This window comes from Ambystoma mexicanum, chromosome 9 (assembly GCF_040938575.1).
Source record: "Ambystoma mexicanum isolate Mex_15411 chromosome 9, UKY_AmexF1_1, whole genome shotgun sequence".
Classification (NCBI taxonomy): domain Eukaryota; kingdom Metazoa; phylum Chordata; class Amphibia; order Caudata; family Ambystomatidae; genus Ambystoma; species Ambystoma mexicanum.
In genome coordinates this window covers 1,246,083,535-1,246,105,752 of record NC_090931.1, presented here as the reverse complement: position 1 = coordinate 1,246,105,752, position 22,218 = coordinate 1,246,083,535, and positions in this window count along the sequence as shown.

Below are 22,218 nucleotides of genomic sequence, written 5' to 3'. Positions count from 1 at the left end.
AAGCAACCAGAGGAGGAGACAGTGGGGAGCAGATGACCGAGTCACAGGTTGGGTGGGGAGTAGAGGGTGTGTGGACCTAGGTGGGCACAAACTATCCACCTGTGGTATATACAGCCACAGTCACTGTCTGCAGCACAGTCATAGATACTCCTGTGTGTAATGATCAAAGCAAGACATACCTTATGAGGGAGGGCATCCCTCCAATCACAGAACTAGCCGAGTAAGGAGAATTAATCTGCAATCTACGCAGGGGTCGAGGAGGAACATTTCTATGAACGTTCTGTTTCCATCACTGATGGTATGATGACTCTTTTTGGACGTTCACAAAAAGACATGCAGTTTAATTTTTGGTGAAAGTAGTATACGTTCCTCCAAGTTATGGTCCCTACCTTCCCCTGCCCTACACATTTTAATCTAAAATGTTTTCCTTGGGGGGGGAGGTGAAACCTATACCATTAAAGATAAACAGTTTTTCCTTCTTTTTATAGAAAAAAATGTTATTGGAAAGGGGAGAAGGAAAGAAATGGTGGAAGAGGAACCCTAAACTCCCACATGATATTTGGCTGTGTATCGATGTTTGCTCAGTTTACTAGGACACACAGTATTTTTAAATACACCCCATCACTTAATTTGTGTGGTCAAGCTTTATCATTATGTTTATTGCAATAAGATGAAGTCTAACATTATTATGCAACCCCCCCCTACCTGCTCATTCCCCCACCGGACCTCTGATGGCATAGGTGCCAGCAACTGCGGTGTCTGTGGATGGCGCCATGCGGCGATAGCAATTGGCTATAGCAGTGGGCTGAGTAATCAGTGGCAGTGGAGGCACCTGTGTTGGCAGTGGGCGGGGCTTGCTGGCACATTCGGCAGCAGCAGCAGCATAAGAAATGTTGTGCGCCCTGGCACTTCAGTTAGTGCTGACGCTCTACCGCCGGACAGGAAGCAGAAGCCCACCACCCGCTGCTTCTGTGGAGCTGAGCTGCTCACAGTCATTTTGCACATGCTACTTTATGTTATTAAGTTCTGCTTCAGTCAGTACCACATTTTGTATTCATTGAAAATAATTGAAATTATTGTAACAGGGAGGTACTCACATGCCCTCTATACAGCAATAGAAACCAATGTCACAGTGACAAATCCGACCGGAAAATGGCGCCAAAAACTCATCAAAAATCCATATTAAATAATTAAATAATAAGCAGCTTTAGAGTCTCTACTAGCCTTCTTCATTGTGCATTGCTACCGTAACACTGAACACTTGACGCTGCTGCTGGATATTATTTAATGATTGCGTTTGTACTAGTAAGTGTTTTCTACAGTGTCAGTCATTACTCCCACGTGCTGCCTGATTACCACCATGCGCAGTATACATAAGAAATGCCACATGAAACAGAGAGAGCGGGTTTCCAGCTCCTGTGAATATGTCTTGGTAGTTTGAGCTGAGGCCGATGTGTATACTTCCGCCTTCGCACGGGGACTCGCAGAGGCGCTAAAAGGCCCCAGCGGGTCCCAGGAGCTTTCATTCCCCACTCGAGCGTGCGCGCTCTGCGAGGTCACCTTTTGACCTTTATGCTGTCCTCCCTGCAGTTATCTCATTACGGCTGCGAAGTTCAGCCCTGAGGATTTCCACCGAGGATTCACGCATTGGGATCCGCCGGCACTGAGTGGAATGGATTATTTGCGGCTAAACATTTATCTCGATGGACTCTCCTGGCTTCCGACTGACTTCCTAAGCAGCAGCAAGGTCACCGTGCTACAAGGTTTGCTGTTTGGAAAAAAAAATATGGATTGAGTCCCTTCGGGGAATACTTGAAGTCAATGTGCATTGATTTATTTTGGGTGACTGGGCGCGTGGGTGTCTGCAGGAGCTGCAGATTGTTTTAGGAAACTCTGTTTTCATAGCTCATTCCTTGTCTATAATCAACATAGGAGTTTGGAGAACTGAAAATGTAGTGGGCGGATCTTTTTTTACAAGTTTCATAAACATGCAGCACTTTAAAATTGGATTGATTCTAATTGTTTAGCGAGAAAACAAGTCTACCTGAACAGGACAAGTTTCCGATCTGTTGATATATTATGCCATTAATAACGCACCTATAGACAAGTGTTTCAAGGTGCGACGAGGAGAGGGAGGGTGAACAAAGCAAGGACAGACAACGATCCTACTAGGACAGGTGTCAATCAGATCGCGCAAGTGCAAGGGATGGGGGAAGGGGAAAGAGCGGGGGAAAGGGAGAGGCACAGTGCAGTACAAGTGCATAGAATAATAACATAACTAACGGCCAGCAGGTGGCAAGTGCAAGGTGTGTGCAGACACAGACAACAGGTGTCAAGTGCTGGTAGTGGAACTATAGGGATACAGAAACAGTCTCCAAGTGTGGGGGTTGCCAGGCAGGCAGTGCAGGTGGGAGTGACTAAAGGGGGAGAGGCCTGGGCCCAAGAACAGAGGGTGGCCAGGTAATCAGCGCTGATTCAGTTTCAGCCGTGTCAGCAGGGCACAGGAGGAGAAAAGGCAGAAGCAAAGAGAAAAATGTTGAGGTGCTTCCGAAACCGGAGATGGTTCTCCTCAAGTTTCAGGGAGGCAGGGAGGCTCTTCGAGAGGGAGGCCCGAGCCGAAGAAAGAGATCTACCAGCAACTTGTTGCTTGGAGAAGCGACTGACCCTAAGGGAGTTGGTGGTGGATGAGCGAAGAGCTTGAAAGGGAAGATATTTAGGAAGAGAGATTTGAAGGTATTGGGGCCCCAGGCACCAGAAGGCCTTGTGGACAATGCAGAGGGTTTTGAACTTGATCCTTGCAGCCACTCTGTGCCAGTGCAGAGATTTCAGTCCTGGAGAGATACGATCCCTGTGCTTGAGGCCAAGGATAAGTCTTGCAGTCCTGTTCTGGATGAGTTACAGAGGGCGGAGAGTAGAGGAAGGCAGATTTAGAAAGAGGCTGTTTCAATAGTCTAGCCTAGAGAGAACCAGAGCTCTGGAGACAGCGAGCTTCTGGGGGAAGGAGAGGAAAGGTAGAATACCTCTGAGGTGGTGCAGCTGGTAGAGTGACTTCTTAGAGATGTCTGAGATGTGAGGAGAGAAGGAGAGTGTGGAGTCGAAGATAACCCCCAGGTTTTTAGCCTCGCAGGTAGGAGCAGGAGGAGGGCCAAGAATGGCCGGCCAGTGAGCGTCAGGAAAGGACGGAGCGGGCGTACCGATGAGGAGAATCTCAGTCTTACTGGCATTAAGACAGAGGTCATTGATGGCACACCACTCCTGTATAGCAGACAGTCAGTGATGAGAGATGGGGACGAGGTAGCCAGAGGTAGCCGAAAAATGAGCTGAGTGTCATCAGCATAGCGCTGAAAGTCGGGGCAGAGAGCAGCAATGCAGTGGGCAAGAAGTGACAGGTGTAGATTGAAAAGCCAGAGAGATAGGTTAGAACCCTGGGGGACACCACAGGTAGAGAAAAATATAGCAGAGAGGAAGGACCCAAGTTGGACCTCGGAGGGTCGGTCAGAGAGGAAAGAGGTCAGCCACGCCAAGGCCTGACCAGTGATACCCAGGTTATCACAGAGATATTTGAGCAGGATGGCATGGTCGACCGTGTCAAAGCTCTTGCTCTTCAATACATTGTCTATCCCTTCACTCCATATTGGAGCCCAGAAAGTAAGGCACACTCAGCAAGTATCCCAGGTATGCCTTGTAGAGGTTTCACTTTAATACAGTAATGTATGTCCGGAGTACGTGTACGGAAGTATACTCTCCTACTGGCTGGCAATGGACCACATCTCATTGAAGGGTTAAGGGTCATAACCATGTGTTGCAGCCGGCTACCGAGGCAACTATGGCGATTAGCAACACAGTGACATGTGCTAAGGGATTTTTTGTGTTGGCATGAGAAACAGCGCAAATGCTGTTTCTTATGTAAAAAAGAGAACAAACAAAATAAATACTACGAAGATGACCACCACGGAAATGGTGAAAGGAAATTCCAGATTCTCCTTCGATTTCCATCAATGGCCTGCAAGTGGCAAAGAAGATGGAGAGCCGGGTGCATCAGTAACTGGTGTACCCAGAGGTTGTTGGCTGACCCCATCTTTCTCCCGTGTACCACACAAAACATTGGTTGTTGTCAATAAAAGAATGTGGGATTTTATTGCACATCATTACGTAATAATACCCCAAACAATCATAATCATAGTAATAATACATAATGTGTACTTTTGGGCATGAGGTCCAGAGGTTAGCCCGCCAGGCTGGGGCTCCCTGCTTAGTCCCACGACGATGTGGGCCCCTTACATTGCCTGGTTATCTCTTTTCCTTCTTTTTTCTTCCTTTTTCTTGGGTGGGAAGGTTTTTGGGAAAGAAAAAAATAAACTGCATATGCAGGATACTTGTTTGGGGCTCCGTGCAGAGTCCCAAACTGATTGCTCTTTCTGGCTGCCTGCAGCTCCTTATATTGGGCAGGGACTAGCCCTGGGCTTTTGTCTGCATGTGTGGGGGCTGAGTTCAATGCCCAGCCGGGTGGCGCCGGTGGCATGTCGCACCTTGGGGCTGCCTCATTGTTCCTGCCTGTGTGCTTCCTACTTCCCCTGCCCTTTGGTGCTTTGCACTTCCTCCCTGCTCTGTGCAGAGATGTTGCTGTTCCTAGCCCCTCATCCTGCCTGGCTCCAGGAGTCTGAGGGGGTAGGGGAGGGGAGGGAGTTATATTTTTGTTTCCCTAAATTTGGCTGAGGCTCTGGCAGCCATTTTGTTATTTGCCCTGCTCCCTCTCCTTATCCTGCCCTACTTTGGGCACAGGTTACTGGCCACTGCTTTTTAGCTGCATGGTTCCCTCTCAGCAGCACTGGCTATAACCAGTGCACCCAAGAGGTTGGTGGATGACCCCATCTTTCCACCATGTACCAGACAAAACATTGGTTGAGTGTTGGCAATAAAATGCGGTGGGATTTTATTGCACGTCATTACGTAATAATACACCAAACAATCATAATCATAGTAATAACACATAATGTGTACTTTTGGGCTCCAGGTCCATAGGTTATCCCCTCAGGCCCGTGCCGCCACACCTGGAATGGTATTCAGCGTTCCAGGTTCCCCCAAAAGTTTGCTACAGATACCGCTTTGCTGCCAAATAGTCACTATTTCCCTGTACAAATTCACCAGTCCTTTTTCTGCCAGGTGTTTCCTGTCCCTGTGAACAAACTCAGGATTTCATTGATAGGGATATTGTGCTATGTGTTATAAGGTGGAAACCTCTGCTTGTGCAGAATTGTTTCATTCCTTCGTTCAACTTCTTACTGGCAACCTCCATGGCGCCTAGACATGTTTTCCCTGGGTAGAAATGGCTGCAAAACGATTTCCCTATCTTTCCAGTTGTGGGCTATGCCCGCTGGGTAAAAGCATGCTTCTTCCAATAAATTCCTTCTTCCTATGGAAACCAAATCATTGCCCCCCAGATTTATAATCAGACATTCTGGTGGGTCCCCTTTCCATGCAGTTGTTGCTGCACCTATTCTACATGAGTGGGTCCCAAATACTCTAGTGTCCCACCAGGCTTTTCTTATGGCTTTTATCAGTTCTGCTTTGGGTTAGGGTGGTTGATTCCCTATGAATCAAAAATGGCCAGCCACCAGTGGGTGCTGCACCACGTGTTTGTTGGTGGTGCATACTGGGCAGGTATTGGTATCATCTATACAATATATATTTATCTCTCTTTTGCAGCCTGTCTTGGATTTCCGGACCTAATGAATGGGGATGTTGTTTGATCTTACCCTTATGCCCATCATCTCTAAACCATTGCTAGCTTTCGTGCTTGATACTATGGGCTCACTCACCCTGGAAGCCTCAAATATGCTAAGGAGAAAACTATTTTAAATAATATTGCCCTGCAGGGAAGTGAGCATATCTCTTCCAAAATCGGCCTGTTAACATTGTTAATTTCTGAAATCTAAGGGGCGTCTTTCATCTTTATGCTTCCCATCCAATTTTCCCCCAGCCATAGACGGCGTATGAAATTACAGAACCCCTGGCCGGGTCTGACTACTCCTGTAATGTGGCAAAAGCCACAGCTGTTAACTGCATTTTTGCCCCTTCCTATTTTACTCCCTGCTTGTACGCACATACCAAAATTGTATAAATCTCTTTTGTAGTTAGTAATTCACAGGTGATAAGCCTGTAACATATAGTACCGTTTTCAGACACTTACTATATTGCGATATGGCATTGTCCACCAAAGCCATCTTGTGAGGTCTAACAATAGCCCTGTTTCAGGGTCTATATTTTTAATTGGCAGTGCTCGCCTGCCTTCACCCGTTTTTAATGTGTTTGACTTTGATGGCTGTGAATCCTGGCCACGGCCGTACAGCGTTGACATTGATGCTGTTTTTAATAGCTTTTAGAATCTCCCAGCGGTCCTTTTGGATATTTGTCATCTCTTTTTGGGCATTTGGGGCCATTTGGCAAAATGGTGTTCCACTGAAAACGAGATAAAGCATCATTGATGTTATTGTCTGGTCCTGCAATGAATGCTTTGCTCTTAGTACACTGTTTTCAAAAAGTGTGATCTTGGTTATAATCCTTAAAATCCTCAAAATCTAGCTGGCACTTGGTGGTTCTTCTATTGATGATTCCCACCACTGCCATTCTATCTGACCAGGCGGTTAGTTCTGTGTTTGCCAGATGCCCGCCCCAGATGTGCAGTGCTAGCCAGTTTGTCATGATTTCAGAAGAGCGTGATGTTTCTGGTCCAACCTGCTGTATGCCGTGTGTCTGGCCATTTTCCAGTGATCCAAATTGTTCCCAGAATGGCCCCAAAAAAGTTTGCTCTCAGCTGTATCAGTGAATAGTTTTATTTTACCGCTTGTCTTTAATGGCGTACACCATAAGGTTGTGCCATTGAAATTGTTGAGGACATCTTCCCATACTAATAAATCTTTTTTTAAAACTTCCTCTCCCAGCCTATTATGTAAGTGTGGTTTATTGTAGCCTCTTGCCTTTAGCTCGAGGCTTTTTGCAAACGTTCTTCCTTGTGGTATTAGCCTGGCTACCAAATTTTGCCTCCCTGCTGATTGTAATACTCTCCCTGAGCCTTTTTGCTTTTTATTCAGATTCCTAGTAATTCTTCTACCTTAGTGTGGGGTATCCTGCAAAGCACAGCTCTGGAACCTCTCTCTATTCCTAGGAAAATGATGCTAGTCACTGGTTTAGTTGTTTTTTCTTCAGCTAGAGGTATGACCCATTGTGCTGCTATTTCCATTGCTATTGATATTTTATTTCTATCGCGCTCATACACAAGTGTTTCAGAGCGCGACAAGGCAAGGGAGGGGAACAGGGGAGAACAAAACAGGGATCTTACTAGGCCCAGTGACATTGAGAACGCACAAGTGCATGGGAGAGGGGGTGGGGAAAAGTACATGGAAGGGGGAAGAAGTGGAAAGTGTGAAGCAGAGGAGAAACAGATAAGTAACAATACATAAATAATAAAGGCAACAAACAGTGGTAGTGCAGTCAGCAATTTGCAAGTGCTAGGTTTAAGGCAGCAGACAGGGTAGGTCTGATAAGTGCAGGAAGAAAAGGGGGGACTGTATGGGTACAGATACAGACCCCAGTACAAGGGGTGGCCCGGAGGCAGTGCGGGAGGGTGCCAGGGTGAGCAGGTACCTGGGTCTGGAGGACAGAGGGTGGCCAGGTGCACCATGCCAAGAGAGAACAGATCAGCTGGGGAGAGGGGGAGCGAAGGCAGAAGAAAAGAGGAAGGTTACTGATCATTACTGATAAAGCATTCTGGCATTCCAGTGTTGCATGTTGCCCTATAACCTTGAGGTTATCTAGGTAGTGTATTATCTGTGCCCCTGGTAATTGTTTTACTGAAGTTCATTGAAACAATGCACTAAATTGTTTGAGCAGAGTGCATAATATTGCGCACCCAATGGGTAGGCATCTGGCGATATAAAACGTCCCTTCAACAATGAAACCTAACCAAAACTGAGACTCAGGATGTACTGGCAAGAGTCTGAAAGCTTACTTGAACAGTTTGGCAATTAGCACCCCTTTCTCGCATTATTTGACCAGTCTGTGAGCCTCTTGGAAAATGGGTGTACGTCACTACAGTTTCTGTGTCTGGGATTCCATCATTCACTGACTGTCCTTGAGGATATGATAGGTGATGTATCATTCTCATTTTCCCTGGATCTTTCTTGGGTACCAGCCCCAGTGGAGAGAATATGAAGTCTTTGTAGGGCATTTGCTCCCAGGGTCCCCCATTTTTGCTCAATTTTAGCTCTTTCTCAATATTTTCCTTCATGATCTCGGGGTTTACCTTTGCTGATTTTAGTTTTTTGGGGATTTTCGAGGACCATTTGCCTTTGCAAAGGGGTGTAGAAACCCTCTTTGAAACCCCTCTTAATTATTTTAATGTGCTTTTGTCTGGGCATGCAGCAAAGGCTGACTCAAAAACCTAGTACATTAATTGGGGATATTCCTGGTCTCCCTGTGTTTTTGTCCTCTAGTGTACTGCCCCACTTTTTATGGCCTCTGTTTGGTAGGCGGGTGCACCTGCTGTTGGGGTGCTCTCCCCCGCATTTTGTACCGTTGTGCTTGTATCCGCACTATTATGCCCCATGAACAGTGCCCTTTCCCAAAGTTCCAACAAGTAGTGTTATTCTTGCTGGTATTTTAGCTTTTATTATTGTACTGACTACTGGTAGTAGCTAGCATGCACTGTATTATTTTGGACCTCCTCCCATTCTATCTCATGCTGTTGCTGCTCTGACATTGCACTCGTAAATCTTTCATCTTCTGTGAGCCAGGTGTCTCCCCCATAGGCTTCTTTTAATTCTCTGATTTGATCTATGAAGGCCATTCATTTTGCCCCATCTGTGCTTCCCAATATTATTGTTGCTAGAATAATAAATTCCTTCAACCAATTAAACCAACGACCTGCGCATTTCTTGTTTCCGCTTTTTCCTAATCTTTTTTTTTTGAGGGAAGGGGTCTTGACAGCAACCATTTCGTTTCTCTGTGATTCTAATAGTGGAAATATTTCCAAATACCCTTTTTTCAGATTGACTTTTTGACTATTAGGTTAAAGTTCCAGGCCAGCGGCCTCTTGTACCTGTTCAAAATCCCACTTTCTATTATGTTCAGCCTTTCCATATGATGTGCATTTGTGTCAATCATGTCCTCTTTTTGTGATGCTGTTGTTAGAACATTTGCATCCCCTTCGCCTGTTACAGTGGGCCCCCCTTCTATTGTTGGGGATACTAGACCGGGGTCAGTAATGTTGGGCCCCGCTGAGTCTGCTTGGCCGTGTGTGTGGTTGGGGCTGGTCCATGCTTTAAAGCGGGCCTTCCCCCTGCCCACTTGTTCTGTTTCTGCTATCACTGGTTTCTGTTTCTTCCCCCGTATCTCAGACATCATTTGTTCTATTTTGCCAAATTTTGCAATTTTCTACAGCTTCTTGTTGATTCAAATACTTAGTTGCAAAGTCGTCTAAGAATATTTGGCATACATGCTTTCTTTTTACCTTTCTTGCTGTCCTTCTTTCCTTGTGTAGGTGTGGTCTTCTTCTCTGTTCCATATGGCTCTGGGTTTTCTTTAGCTTTCTTTGTTGGTGGTGGTGCATTTTACGCCACCAATGCAATGTCTGCCTCTTAGCGCCGACACCCTCAGTGGGGTGGCACGGTGTCAGCCCTTGTTGCTCCCAAAGCTCCCCCCCAGCTTTCATTTCAAATTCCGTCTCTCACTCCTACCCAGCTACCCTCCCCCCAAAGCAGCCCAACCCCCATCCACCCAAAGGATAGGCAGAGACCAGTAGGATGAGTGGGAGAAAAAATTGCCACAGCAAACTTTATTACACATAAAGTCAGGAGTTAGCTTACAGGTGTTCCGGTCACGCTCAGGATTTTCTGCGCTGAGAGCAAACAACTTTCCCCCCCGCCCCTCCGGGTCCTTGAGGGACCCGACGCGGGCGCCCAGTCCCTTCCTCAGCAGTCCCTCTCTACCCTTTGGCCATTTCTTTATTTTGCAATTTTTCTTTTAATTTTCTTTCCCCAATGCTATTTAAGTGCAATTTTATTCCGTGCTTTACTTTCTTTCCATTCTCCATCTCCGCTTAGGCTCCTTCTAAAGGATGCGTTCCGGTCTCCTTTTCCCCTTTTTGCTCCCTTTCCCCTGGATTCCCTCTTCCCGCTTCCCCAGGTTGGCTTATTGATCATAGTTAACTTTCCCACCCCAAACAGGTCTTCCTCCAGCCCATCATGCCAGGGAGCCCCTCTCCCCCCTTCAGCCAAGACCCCGATCAGCCCTAGCTCTCCCTGCCACCTTAGTTGTCCCATCCCCTCCGGCCCCCATCGCGCCCTCCTGTTCTAGAGAACCCCATCCATCAAGCGCTACATATCCCCCCGAGCCCAACATCCTTCTTATCCCCATCCTCTTCCCCTGCCTTTCGCTAAGGAGGGGTCCACCCCAACTAACCCCTCTGCTCCTGCTGGCCCCTACCCCCGCACTCCAAGGCCCCCCCACCCCAGTTTCTTAAGATCTCTTTAAGATGCCAATCACAAAGGGCCCCCTTCTCTTGAGCCCGCCCCTATCATCCCCCAATCTCCCAGGGGCCCCCCTTCCCCTCAGTTACCAACGTACTTGCCGGAGTCCTGTTTACAGTGCAAACTTTTCAATTCACCCCCGACCCCTTGCTGACTTCATTGTTACTTTCCAATTTTCAGTTTCCAACGATGCACTTCCCATTTCCCCCACCCACTTTTGGAGTTGGAAAGGTCTTCCAAGCCCCTAACCATCCCCATTAACGTGGGCCTCCCCTGAGTCTAATTCTCCTGGGCGCCGTTCTTGATAAACTGATAGCTGTGCAGTTCCCCTTGTGGTCTCCGCCAGTACTTTCTAACGGGAACACCAGGTAACATCCGCTGGGCTTGTCTGCAAGAAAAAACATCACACATCAGTACAATATTGTAAAGAGGGAGGGTGGGAGGGCAACGTAGGCGAGAGCCGGCGAAGAGAGACCCTGCAGCTCTTTCCAGGTGTATTTAAGTGCCAATGGGCGCGCGGGATGATGACGTCGTCACCCGCCCCCTCCCCCCCCTTCCGGGTGGAGTGGTGCCTGGCTCCCCCCCCCACGACTCTGCGTGCCCCCGTGCCTCGTGAGGCAGTCGGCACTAAGGGGGGCCCTGCCGAGGGGCCCTCCTTTATAGGGCGTGGGAGCCCGTCGTAGCACCGACACCCTCAGTGGGGTGGCACAGTGTCAGCCCTTGTTGCTCCCAAAGCCCCCCCCAGCTTTCATTCCACATTCCGTCTCTCACTCCTGCCCAGCTACCCTCCTCCCAAAGCAGCCCATCCACCCAAAAGATAGGCAGAGACCAGTAGGATGAGTGGGAGAAAAAATTGCCACAGCAAACTTTATTACACATAAAGTCAGGAGTTAGCTTACAAGTGTTCCGTTCACACTCAGGATTTTCTGCGCTGAGAGCAAGCAACTTTCGCCCCCCACCCCCCTGGGTCCTTGGGAGACCCGACGCGGGCGCCCAGTCCCTTCCTCAGCAGTCCCTCTCTACCCGTTGGCCATTTCTTTATTTTCCAATTTTTCTTTTAATTTTCTTTCCCCAACGCTATTTAAGTGCAATTTTATTCCGTGCTTTACTTTCTTTCCATTCTCCATTTCCGCTTAGGCTCCTTCAAAAGGATGCATTCCGGTCTCCTTTTCCCCTTTTTGCTCCCTTTCCCCTGGATTCCCTCTTCCCGCTTCCCCAGGTTGGCTTATTGATCATAGTTAACTTTCCCTCCCCAAACAGGTCTTCCTCCAGCCCATCATGCCAGGGAGCCCCTCTCCCCCCTTCGGCCAAGACCCCGATCAGCCCTAGCTCTCCCTGCCGCCTTAGTTGTCCCATCCCCTCCGGCCCCCATCGCGCCCTCCTGTTCTAGAGAACCCCATCCAACAAGCACTACCTATCCCCCCGAGCCCAGCATCCTTCTTATCCCCATCCTCTTCCCCTGCCTTTCGCTAAGGAGGGGTCCACCCTAACTAACCCCCCTGCTCCTGCTGGCCCCTACGCCCGCACTCCAAGGCTCCCCCTCCCCCAGTTTTTTTAGATCTCTTTAAGCTGCCAATCACAAAGGGCCCCCTTCTCTTGAGCCCCCCCTATCATCCCCCAATCTCCCACGGCCCCCCCCTTCCCCTCAGTTACCAACGTACTTGCCGGAGCCCTGTTTACAGTGCAAACTTTTCAATTCACCCTCCCCTTGCTGACTTCATTGTTACTTTCCAATTTTTAGTTTCCAACGATGCACTTCCCATTTCCCCCACCCACTTTTGGAGTTGGAAAGTTCTTCCAAGGCCCCTAACCCTCCCCATTAACGTGGGCCTCCCCTGCGTCTAATACTCCTGGGCGCCGTTCTTGATAAACTGATGGCTTTGCAGTTCCCCTTGTGGTCTCCGCCAGTACTTTCTAACGGGAACACCAGGTAACATCCGCTGGGCTTGTCTGCCAAAGACCAGTCGCTGCGACCAGTGTCACCACCATGACTCACAGCGGGCCACCGACCGTAGTGAGTTCCCCCTCATGCACCTGGTCACCTTAGCTCAGGAATCCCTAGTTAAACTATCAATGTGCCTTTCATCCCTTTCACTCCGTCCACAACAGGCACGCAGGCCCTCCGGCTGACAACCGGTGGCGTGATGACTTGTGTCGCAGCCTTCCCCGCTGGTGCTCCTCCTGACTGTTTGCAGCTTACATGGGCTCCCCTGCAGGAGGGCCAACTGACCTGGCAGCGGTGTGACGAAAGAGGTCTTCCCTTGACCGTTTCATTCCATAACTGGAGACCCCCCTCCCAGATACAGGTGGGGGGTACGTTTCGGGCCCCTAAAGGCTTCCTTCATTTGCAAAAAACCCAAATCGACACTCACCCCTGCCCCCCCGCTGTTCAATTGCAGCCCATCCCCTGAAGAGCATCCTTTAGGTTGTACACCATCACCCTTATCCCCACTTCGGATAAGTGAACTTTATGAGTTCTGGCTGAGCTCTTGTGCCCCTTAAAAGAGAACTGTCCTGTAGGCCCCATACTTTCGATTGTTCGTGCCTTGACCTCCCTTGCGGCTGCCCCTTCTATTGTCAGTCCGTGTTGACCCCCTTCTCCTAGCCACTAATCCCCCACATGCTTATGCTCCCATCTCAAGCCGTGGTCACTCTCCATGCTTTTCCTAAACCTTAGGTCGTTCCTCAGCCAAAACGTGCCCCTCCACTTTCTGTGTTCCTCCACCATGCATTCTCTGTAGTGTTGAAGGGCTGGCCCCTGGTCGTGGTCCTTCTCCATTATTATCTGCTCCATGAATCTGAATGCCACCAACCAGTTCTGCAGGTTTTCATCAGGCCTCACCCTTTTTCCGGCCTGCCCTCTGATCCCACATGACTGCAGGGTGTCCTGCCCTCGGAACACGTCCTCCGGTAGCCCGCTGCCCCCTGGCGTTGGTGCCCCAAACCGTTTGCTCGACCTTGCATGTCCACGCTCCTCGTATTTGTTGGCTGTAGGACTCACCTGGTTAACCCTGTTCCCTGTCGGAGATGACGAGCCCGGGTAGGAGGAGGCGGCTGCAGCCCGGGAGCTGGTTGCTTCGCCATCTGGCTGTGGGACCCCCATCCTGGCCACCGCAGTTTCCCATCCTTCGGTCTTGGCCAACAATGCAAATCTTGCCCAGGCCTCTGCGTTCATTATCTCAAGCGGATGCGGCAAACGACCGATCTCGACCCTTGCTTCTACTGCTGCCTGCTCGTCTCCCATCTTCCCCGGTCCATCCTTAGAAGATGAAGCGTGGCGACCCTGTCTTCCTAACCCAAACTAGGGGGCTCGCCGCTGCTGCCACCTGGTGCGCAAAATACGCCAGCTCCTCTCCCTGCATGGTACGTGAGCTGTCTGGTGGACCCTGAAGGATGAAAGAAACACGGTGAGCGAGTCGACAAACTGTTGTTGCCCCCCCCCAAAACACCATACTCCAGGGCTATGTATTGTCCTTTCAGTGTGCTGAAAGACCTGCCAATTCTTCCATCCCCCCTCCCGTGTACCCTCTACCATCGCCCACTCCCCCTTCCTAGTAACCCCCCTGTAAACTGTGCGCGTACTCTGCCCCTCCTAGTGACCCCCTCCCTTTGCCCCCCTTCCCTCACCCGCCCGAGCACCCCTCTCCTACCAGAGAGAGAGGGGGATCAGGCTTGCGCGCCCTACCTTCACCATAGCTTAACCCGCGCCATTGTCCATCCCACATCTAAGCCTGTGGCGGAGATTGCACCCGTGCCGCTCCATCGCTTCCCCTTCCAGAGCGGGCGTGTTTGCCCATGCACCCTGCCCAAAATGCTCTGTCTAATCATAGCTAATCATGCACGACCTTAGCTTGAATTCCCAAAATGGATGCGGCGTCGCCAGTGTAACCATGCTGCCCGGCAACCAACTGTGTCCACCAGAGGGCCCTGCCTAATACCCAGAGCATCACCCCAAACGGTAACGACAACAAGCATTTCGCACCTAGCACAATCTGGTCACTAGCACTGCCCCATCCCGTGGTTGCAATGCGTCCCCCACTGCCCTGCCTTGTAAGCAAGAAATTAACCCCCTTCAGACCTCCACCCATGCACCCTTCGTTGCGCGCGAACGATCCTCCCTTTAATCTGAAAACCCAACATGCAGTAGTTAAGCCCAACCACAAACGCCCACTCAGAGCCAAACCGGCAGTCAAGAGACTGTCTCCTGGTAACCACCAACGTGGCCACAATTCTATACTAATAACGTTGTACACCCCCCCACCCGGCAAGAGCCAATTGTACATCCACGCCTGATGCCCAAAGAAACCTCCTGAACACCCTCTGCATGCCATCTGGATGTTACCCATCACCCTTCCTTCTTAGACCCCATCTAGGGTATATTATTGTAATGAAACCCATCCCTATTGTACACCGCGGTTTAAACCCCTCAATGTTCAGAATGCTAACCTCTTCCTGTGATGGCCAGATGGCATGAATGATTAAACCCCTGTGTGGTACTCCAACCCTTCCAGACCCCTTTTGCGCCTTGAAACACTTGTGTATATGCGTGTTCTAAATTCCCCACCGTATCAAAACGTGCAGTGTTCGCTAGCACCCATTGCTTCCTCCTGCCACAGCTGGCACCTGCGAACCCCATAGCAGCTTCACCTGTATTTAATCCCATGCCTGTTTCCCAACCCAACCCCCGCTACAATTATCCGGGTGCCAGCTCCACCTCTCCATGCTAAGTGCAACTGTCATGCTGTTTTAAGACTAAGTTCCTGTTAAGTGCCTGGTACCATATATTATTTTTTTTTGCCCCCCCCGCCACCACCGCAACCCGTGCGCCCCCCATCCCGTCTTACCGTGCCTGCCGTGAAATTGTCTAACCAAGCTGACTGCCCCAATCTAGCAGCAGCAGGTAGCCACCCTAGAACTTAAACCTGTTTAGGCCGTTCCTTACCAGCCGAGCATTGAACCAGTTGCATTCGGGGATATGTGGTCCCAGTGGTACGCAGGTTAACCCATCGGAAAACCTTCCTGACATTGCTCTAACGGTTAAAACAAAGCATACCGAAAGCCTCACTGGTGCCGTCGGCCACCTCTCACCTACTCCTGGAGGCATTGGTTCAAGTCCTTCCTTGAGGGGCAGGCTGCCTTAACATTGATGGCCAGCCAACCCATCTGGAAAAACTTTAAACAGCTTGTGAGCGGTAAGTTGCCCCTTTTCTAATTCCGGCTCTACCGACCCAAGGCAGCCATCCCATAGCCATGCTTTCTCGCACCCCACCTCGGACTTCCCCAACCCGGCACAACAAAGCATTACCTTGTACCCCCACTTCAACCGTCACCATGCTTGCACAATCTATTTGGACATAAACAACTGCCCTATTATCTCCGCACGTTTGTTTACCACCTGTAACAGCAAAACCAATGCCTTTGATGGCACCCACCAGGAAAGAAAAGCTCCAAGTCAACAGTGCCGCCATTAAACACGAGGCATCGCGACCGCTTTGTCGCACCCTTACTCCACTGCCACCTCTTCCTCTCGTGTTCCAACAACAACCATGCAAATTATCAACCCCCCTTTCCCTTGTACCTTCTGAGTCGCGTTTGAATGGGTGTTACAAACGTTGCTTTTTCACCGCCCCGCACCTAGTATCCCTTACGTTATCCCACCAACCCCTTTCTGGAGATGCCACAGCGTACCCCCCCCCCAAATCATGTTCACATATGACGCCTTCTCAGCAAGCTCAGTGCATTTCCTATGAGAACATTTCGAAATAACACCCAAGAGGCCCAGGGTGCCGAGGCCAACCAGGAAATCTCCATAGTTCCCTGTAGGCCAGTCCACCCCTGCGCACACCAGAACACTTAGCCGCTCCCTCCAACGACTATACACGTGCTGCCCTTCATTCCATATTGCATGTAATGCGATAAAGGCAATCAGATCAAAAGTACAGCCCTGCCCACACAGCAGCTAGAAAGTGCATTACAACAAATCCACCACCTTATCGAGGCGACTCATAACGAAGATGAACAAATGTGTAGGAAAAGTAGAAACCATAAAACGAAAATTCCAGACAACATCAGCAGACTCAAACTTGCCCCTAATCTAACCTCCCAAACCCCTCCCACCACTGGAGCCACCGGCCTCAGCCACCGACATCCACCTGAGCCCTACCGTGGCGACGCTCCTGCGCCTGAAGTAATCCCACCCGGGGTAAGCAAAATGAATAAATGGGGCCTGAGAGTGGCACATGCAGGCACCGTAAGCATCAATGTTATTTCCCCACAACATTAAACCGAAAGTGGTATTTCAGCACTATACCGACTCCCAGTCCCCTGCCACTGGAATGTAATTACAACCAAAACACAGGAACCCTCTCATATCGCAAAGATGCCCTGGCCGCATTGCAACCTTTGTGCCCTCCGGCGTACGGTCAGCATGTGGAGCCTTTTGCTAGCCCTCGTGTCCCGCATATACCCGTTCAACCTCATGAGTCCTCCATCCCTTCTACCCTCGCCCCCATCCCACTTTGTGCACCTACCGTATTCCTAATCAGTAAGGACATGTAAATAACTATGTAAACCCCACAGTTTAACACGTAGAGAGCAGCCATAACACCTACCAAGCTATGCACGCACAAAATAGTAGTTACGATTGCTACAAGCGACTATGCTAATGATGGCGAACGTGACAGGCGATCGAGAAAAGTTTCATGGACCATGGGACATCTGTGATACCACAAACTGCAAACCGGCATCCTCCTCTTTTCCTGCCCAAACCAACTATTGTGTCTCCTGCCGCCCGCATTTAATTCATTGTCTAACTACCACCAAACGCATCCTCCTCCCTTCCCCTACCCTACATTTTAAACGGACCGATAACTTCACCATCACCCAAATCTCTACAAAAACCCCGGCTGGATCATCCCCTGACAACGTCAGACCCCCAAACCCTTACCCTGACCATTCGCCCTATACTGACCCTCCCCACCCCCTATGTGCCTTACTGAACTGCACTCCACCCACCCCCAACGCACCTTCACTTTCTCCCTAGCACCCGACCGCCTTAGCTGGAACTGCACCCACTGACACCGGACACCACGTTGCGATTCCTGTCCTCCTCCACGAACTCTCGACCAACACTGGAACCTCCTCTCCTCGCAGCAGCAGTTGAACAGCAACAGCGTAACAATCCGGAAACAGCAACGTAGGCGAGAGCGGGCAAAGAGAGACCCTGCAGCTCTTTCCAGGTGTATTTAAGCGCCAATGGGCGCGCGGGATGATGACATCACCCTCCCCCTCCCCCCCTTCCGGGTGGAGTGGTGCCTGGCTCACCCCCCCCATGACTCCTCATGCCCCCGTACCTCGTGAGGCAGTCGGCACTAAGGGGGGCCCCCGGCGAGGGGCCCTCCTTCGTAGGGCGCTGGAGCCCGTCGTTGTCATCAGATCCTTCGCTTAGGCGCTTACTTGGTTAAATTGCAGGATAAAATTTCAGCACCCTTGCTGTTTCTGTAATTGCCAGAAACTTTGTTTTTGCTGTACTGCAAACTTTGTTTTGACTTCCCCGTACAGGTCTGTGTTTGATTCTCCCACAACTCCACGAGAAAACAAAATCCTGTGCTTATTTCCCGAAAGTCTGCAGATTTATTGCTTTTTCCGATCAAGCTTGCAAGGCTTCGCAAGGTTCATGGGCTGCAGGGTACTGCTCTCTTTCGCTATCGGTAACTTTCTGCTTTTAAATGTAGCCGAAACATTTGCTAACTGCGTCAGCTGCCCGCTTTGTCAATTACTTGCTTTGGTCAGTTGCTGTGGTAACCCTCTTTGGCTCCTCTTTCTTGTGGGCTTGGCTCTGCCCCTTGCCGCACACACTCTGATTCCCCCGGAAATTCGGTTGCTGTGGCTGCCACCTCTCGGGCGAAACGGTTCCTCCGCCTTGCTTCTGTTTTCCAGTAAGGCTAGGAATGTGTGGCGTGTCTTGTGTGTGAAAACGGTATCCCTCAATCACTGCTCACGCCCCGATGCTTCGTACGGGGGTTCCGATTGGGCTTATTTTGTAATGGTGAATACTTCAAACGTGCCACAGCTCTTGCAAGGTTCACAGTTTGCAGTGGATTACTCGTCTCCTCAAACCGCAAAAGATACTTTTACCAAATCTTCTCTTCTACAAAGTTTAAAATATATAACTGTTTTAACATGGCGTGGATCCAGATCCTGCTCCGTTCTGTTCTGGCCTGTAGTCACTTTTGCCATTGAGCTGCCAAAGATTTTGGGATGTGACAAAATGGCAGCTCCTTTACAAAATGGTCGGGTGAGGCGCCCACTCTCACTCCCGCATGCACTCACGCACACACGGCAAACATGCAAGGAAGACGCGGGACGCGTTGTTGCTTCGTCCGCGTCCCGGCGGTAACTGCTGCACGGGAGCCGTTTATTCTCCTGCGCATGCGCGGCCGGCAACGAGGCTCGCGCATGCGCTGCACACTACTGGGACGTCACATCCCTTTTTTTTTATAACAACAAACAGTAGTGTAGTACGGGCAAATTGTACTCACGTGATCACCATAACTGTAATACAAACATTGCACACATTGAGTGTAAGCTTCTGTACTACCTAGTTCAGTCATTAGAGTCCATGACGTAATCTTTGAAATGGGCCGGAAGTCTCCTTCCCCCTCGAACTGGATACTTTGGCGTGACTGTGGGCACGAGGCAGTCCGCGCCAAGCGTAGGGTCCGGATCTCTTGACAGCTCGCTCTCCTGTCCCTCAGGGCTTGCTCCCTGAATTGAGAACTCCCCTGATGTCCGAGCTTCAGGCACGACGTCCACTTTCTTGAAGAACGATCGATTGCGGGTGACGGTGCCACGTTCACTGGCCGCAGTCACCATCGTGCCTTTCACATGGGTCACCTTCCAGGGACGTGGTTCAAATGGCAAGGATAATTTCCCTTCCGGGTGCCGATTCTTGACGAGCACTGAGTCTCCGACTTGCACCTCCCTTTCTTGCAGCCCTCTCCATTCGCTCTCCTTCTGGTTGCGTTCTGCCCGTTCCTCTCGGACCCTTTCATTGTCTATGACCCCGGTTTTCCGGTCATCCATTTCGGGTATCATGAGGGGTTGTTCGGTACACTCGAAGGAATTCCACAATTCTTTTTGCGAGAGGTTCACCATGACTGGCTGAAATTCGCATCACCTTATTGAGCGTACGCATCATTCTTTCGGCCTCACCATTTGCTCACGGCCATAACGGAGGCACTCTCCGATGTTGTATCCCCGTCTCACTCAGGTACTGGGCAAATTGGCGGCTGGTAAAAGGTGGTCCGTTGTCTGAGCACACAGTGTCGGGAAACCCATGCGTTGCGAACATTCTGTCCAACGCCGCCGTGGTGTACTCGGTAGCCGTCGACTCGACCACTTCCACCTCTGGGTACCTTGACCATTGCTCCACGGCTACCAGAAAATACATCCCCGACCCGTCGAGCCAAAGTCCACATGTACAGTACTCCACGGCTTTGTGCTGCGTTCCATCGAGCTGATTGGTGGTGCTTTGTCGCCCAGCGTGGCAGCTTGGCAGACCAGACATCTCTTTACAAAGCCCTCCACCCTTTCTTCCAAGCCTGGAAACCATACTTTTGGCCTTAACCTTGCCTTTGTCTTCACAACACCCTGGTGTCCAATGTGCGCCAACTCCAGTATCCACAGCCTGAGCTCTCGCGGGATGACGATCTGTCGTCCCCTGAGTAACAGCCCATCGTCAGAGATCGATAACTCATCTCTCACCCTCCAGAGTGCCTGTAGGTCTTTCTGGGCTTCCTCCTGGCGCTGCGAGTTATTGCGCAGGACTTCCCTCCAGTCTCCACTTCTCACCGCGGCCTTGATGATGTCAAAGACCTCATCCTTAGATGACTCTGTGGTGATCGCTAGTCTCGACAGTACCCTGGGGAGCGCACCTTCCACTATCTGACAGAGCAGACCGTTGCATTCCACTTCACTGCAGTCCACTTCTGCACTTTCCTTGTTGGGATGCCTTGACAAATAGTCAGCGGGGTTATTGGTCCCAGGTCTGTGTACCAGCTTCACGTCCATTAAGGCCAGCATCCACCTCTCAATGCGGGGTGGGGGTTTTGACGACGCTCCCGCTAGTATAGGCAGCAGCGGCTTGTGGTCTATGACCACCACTACAGGTTTGCCCAAGATGTACAGGCGAAAGTGGCGACAGCCCCATAGGATGGCCAGGGCTTCCCTTTCTATCTGGGAGTATCTCATCTCTGTGCTGGAGAGTGCTTTGCTAGCATAGGCAATCGGTTTCATGTCTCCACACTCATCGGGTTGCAACAGCACTGCTCCCACACTGACTGGGCTCGCATCCACTACTACCTCTGACTCCACAGCTGGGTTGAAATACGCCATGGTGTCCCCATCCGACAACGCATTTTTGAGGGCCTGGAATGCCTCTTGTTCTCGTGACTCCCATTTCCACGCTGCATCATTTCTTGTTAGTGCCCTGAGAGGTTCCGCCAAAGCGCCCACAGTATGTCACCATCCCTAAGAAGCTCCTTACTTCCGTAGGGGATTGTGGTGCCGCCGCTTCTCGAATGTCTCTGATCTTTTCCGGGTCCGGTGATATTCCTGCGGCCTGGAAGATGAAGCCGAAAAACCCTATCCGGTCCTTGAAGAATTTGCACTTTTGGCGATGTAACGTGAGCCCCAGGTCTTTCAATCTCTTTAGAGTGCTTTCTAGACATTTTAGGTGCTCTGCTTCTGAGTTTGCAAATACCAAAATGTCGTCACTCATGTTTAGTACACCTGTCAGCCCAGCCAATGCTCCCCTAATTGTGTTCTGGAATACTTCCGCCGCAGATGATATGCCAAAACTCAAACGTTTGAATTGGTATAGGCCCTCGTCTGTTGTGAAAGTTGTAATGAATCTTGAGTCGGGGTGGAGCTCCAGTTGGTGATATCCCGCTCGTGGATCCAGCTTTGAGAACACACGTGCTCCTTGAAGTTCACCTACGATGTCGTCGAGGGTCGGCGTTAGATGTCCCTCCCTCTTATTTGCCGCATTGGGGAGGCTTATATCTATGCAGATCCTTACTGCTCCTGGCTGCTTTGGTTTGGGAGCCACTACTATTGGTGAAACCCAGGGTGTGGGCCCTTCAACCCTCTCAATGAAGTCCATGTTAACAAGCGACCGCAGCGCTTCTTCTACTTTTTCCCTGAGATGGAAAGGAATTTGTCTGTGTTTCAGAGCGGTCGGTCTGATAGTGTCGTCGATGTGCAGCCTTATTGGGGGCGCCTTCAGTTTCCCTACTCCTTCGAAAATGCCTGCATATTTGTCCAGCAGGCACTCAATGTCTACTTGATGTACTTCCAGTGCGAAATGCACCAAACCAAGGGCCTCAGATGCTGCACAGCTGAGTAATGAATGGGGACTCACGTCCGTGACAAAAAAGCGTGCCTTGATTGCCTTGTCACCCTTGGTGACCGGCGTGACAAACACCCCCTTGATGGGTAACGGGGTGTACTCTCCAAACGTGAATATTTTAGCCGCAGAGCTGTCTAGCGCTGGAGGTCCCAGAATTTTTTGGTATTGTTCTTCAGCCAATACACATACAGAAGCCCCAGTGTCAATTAGAACCTGTGTCGACACACCTTGTATGTCCACCATGCATTTGGGTTGCCTCTTCTTCCTGGCTCCCGACGCTAG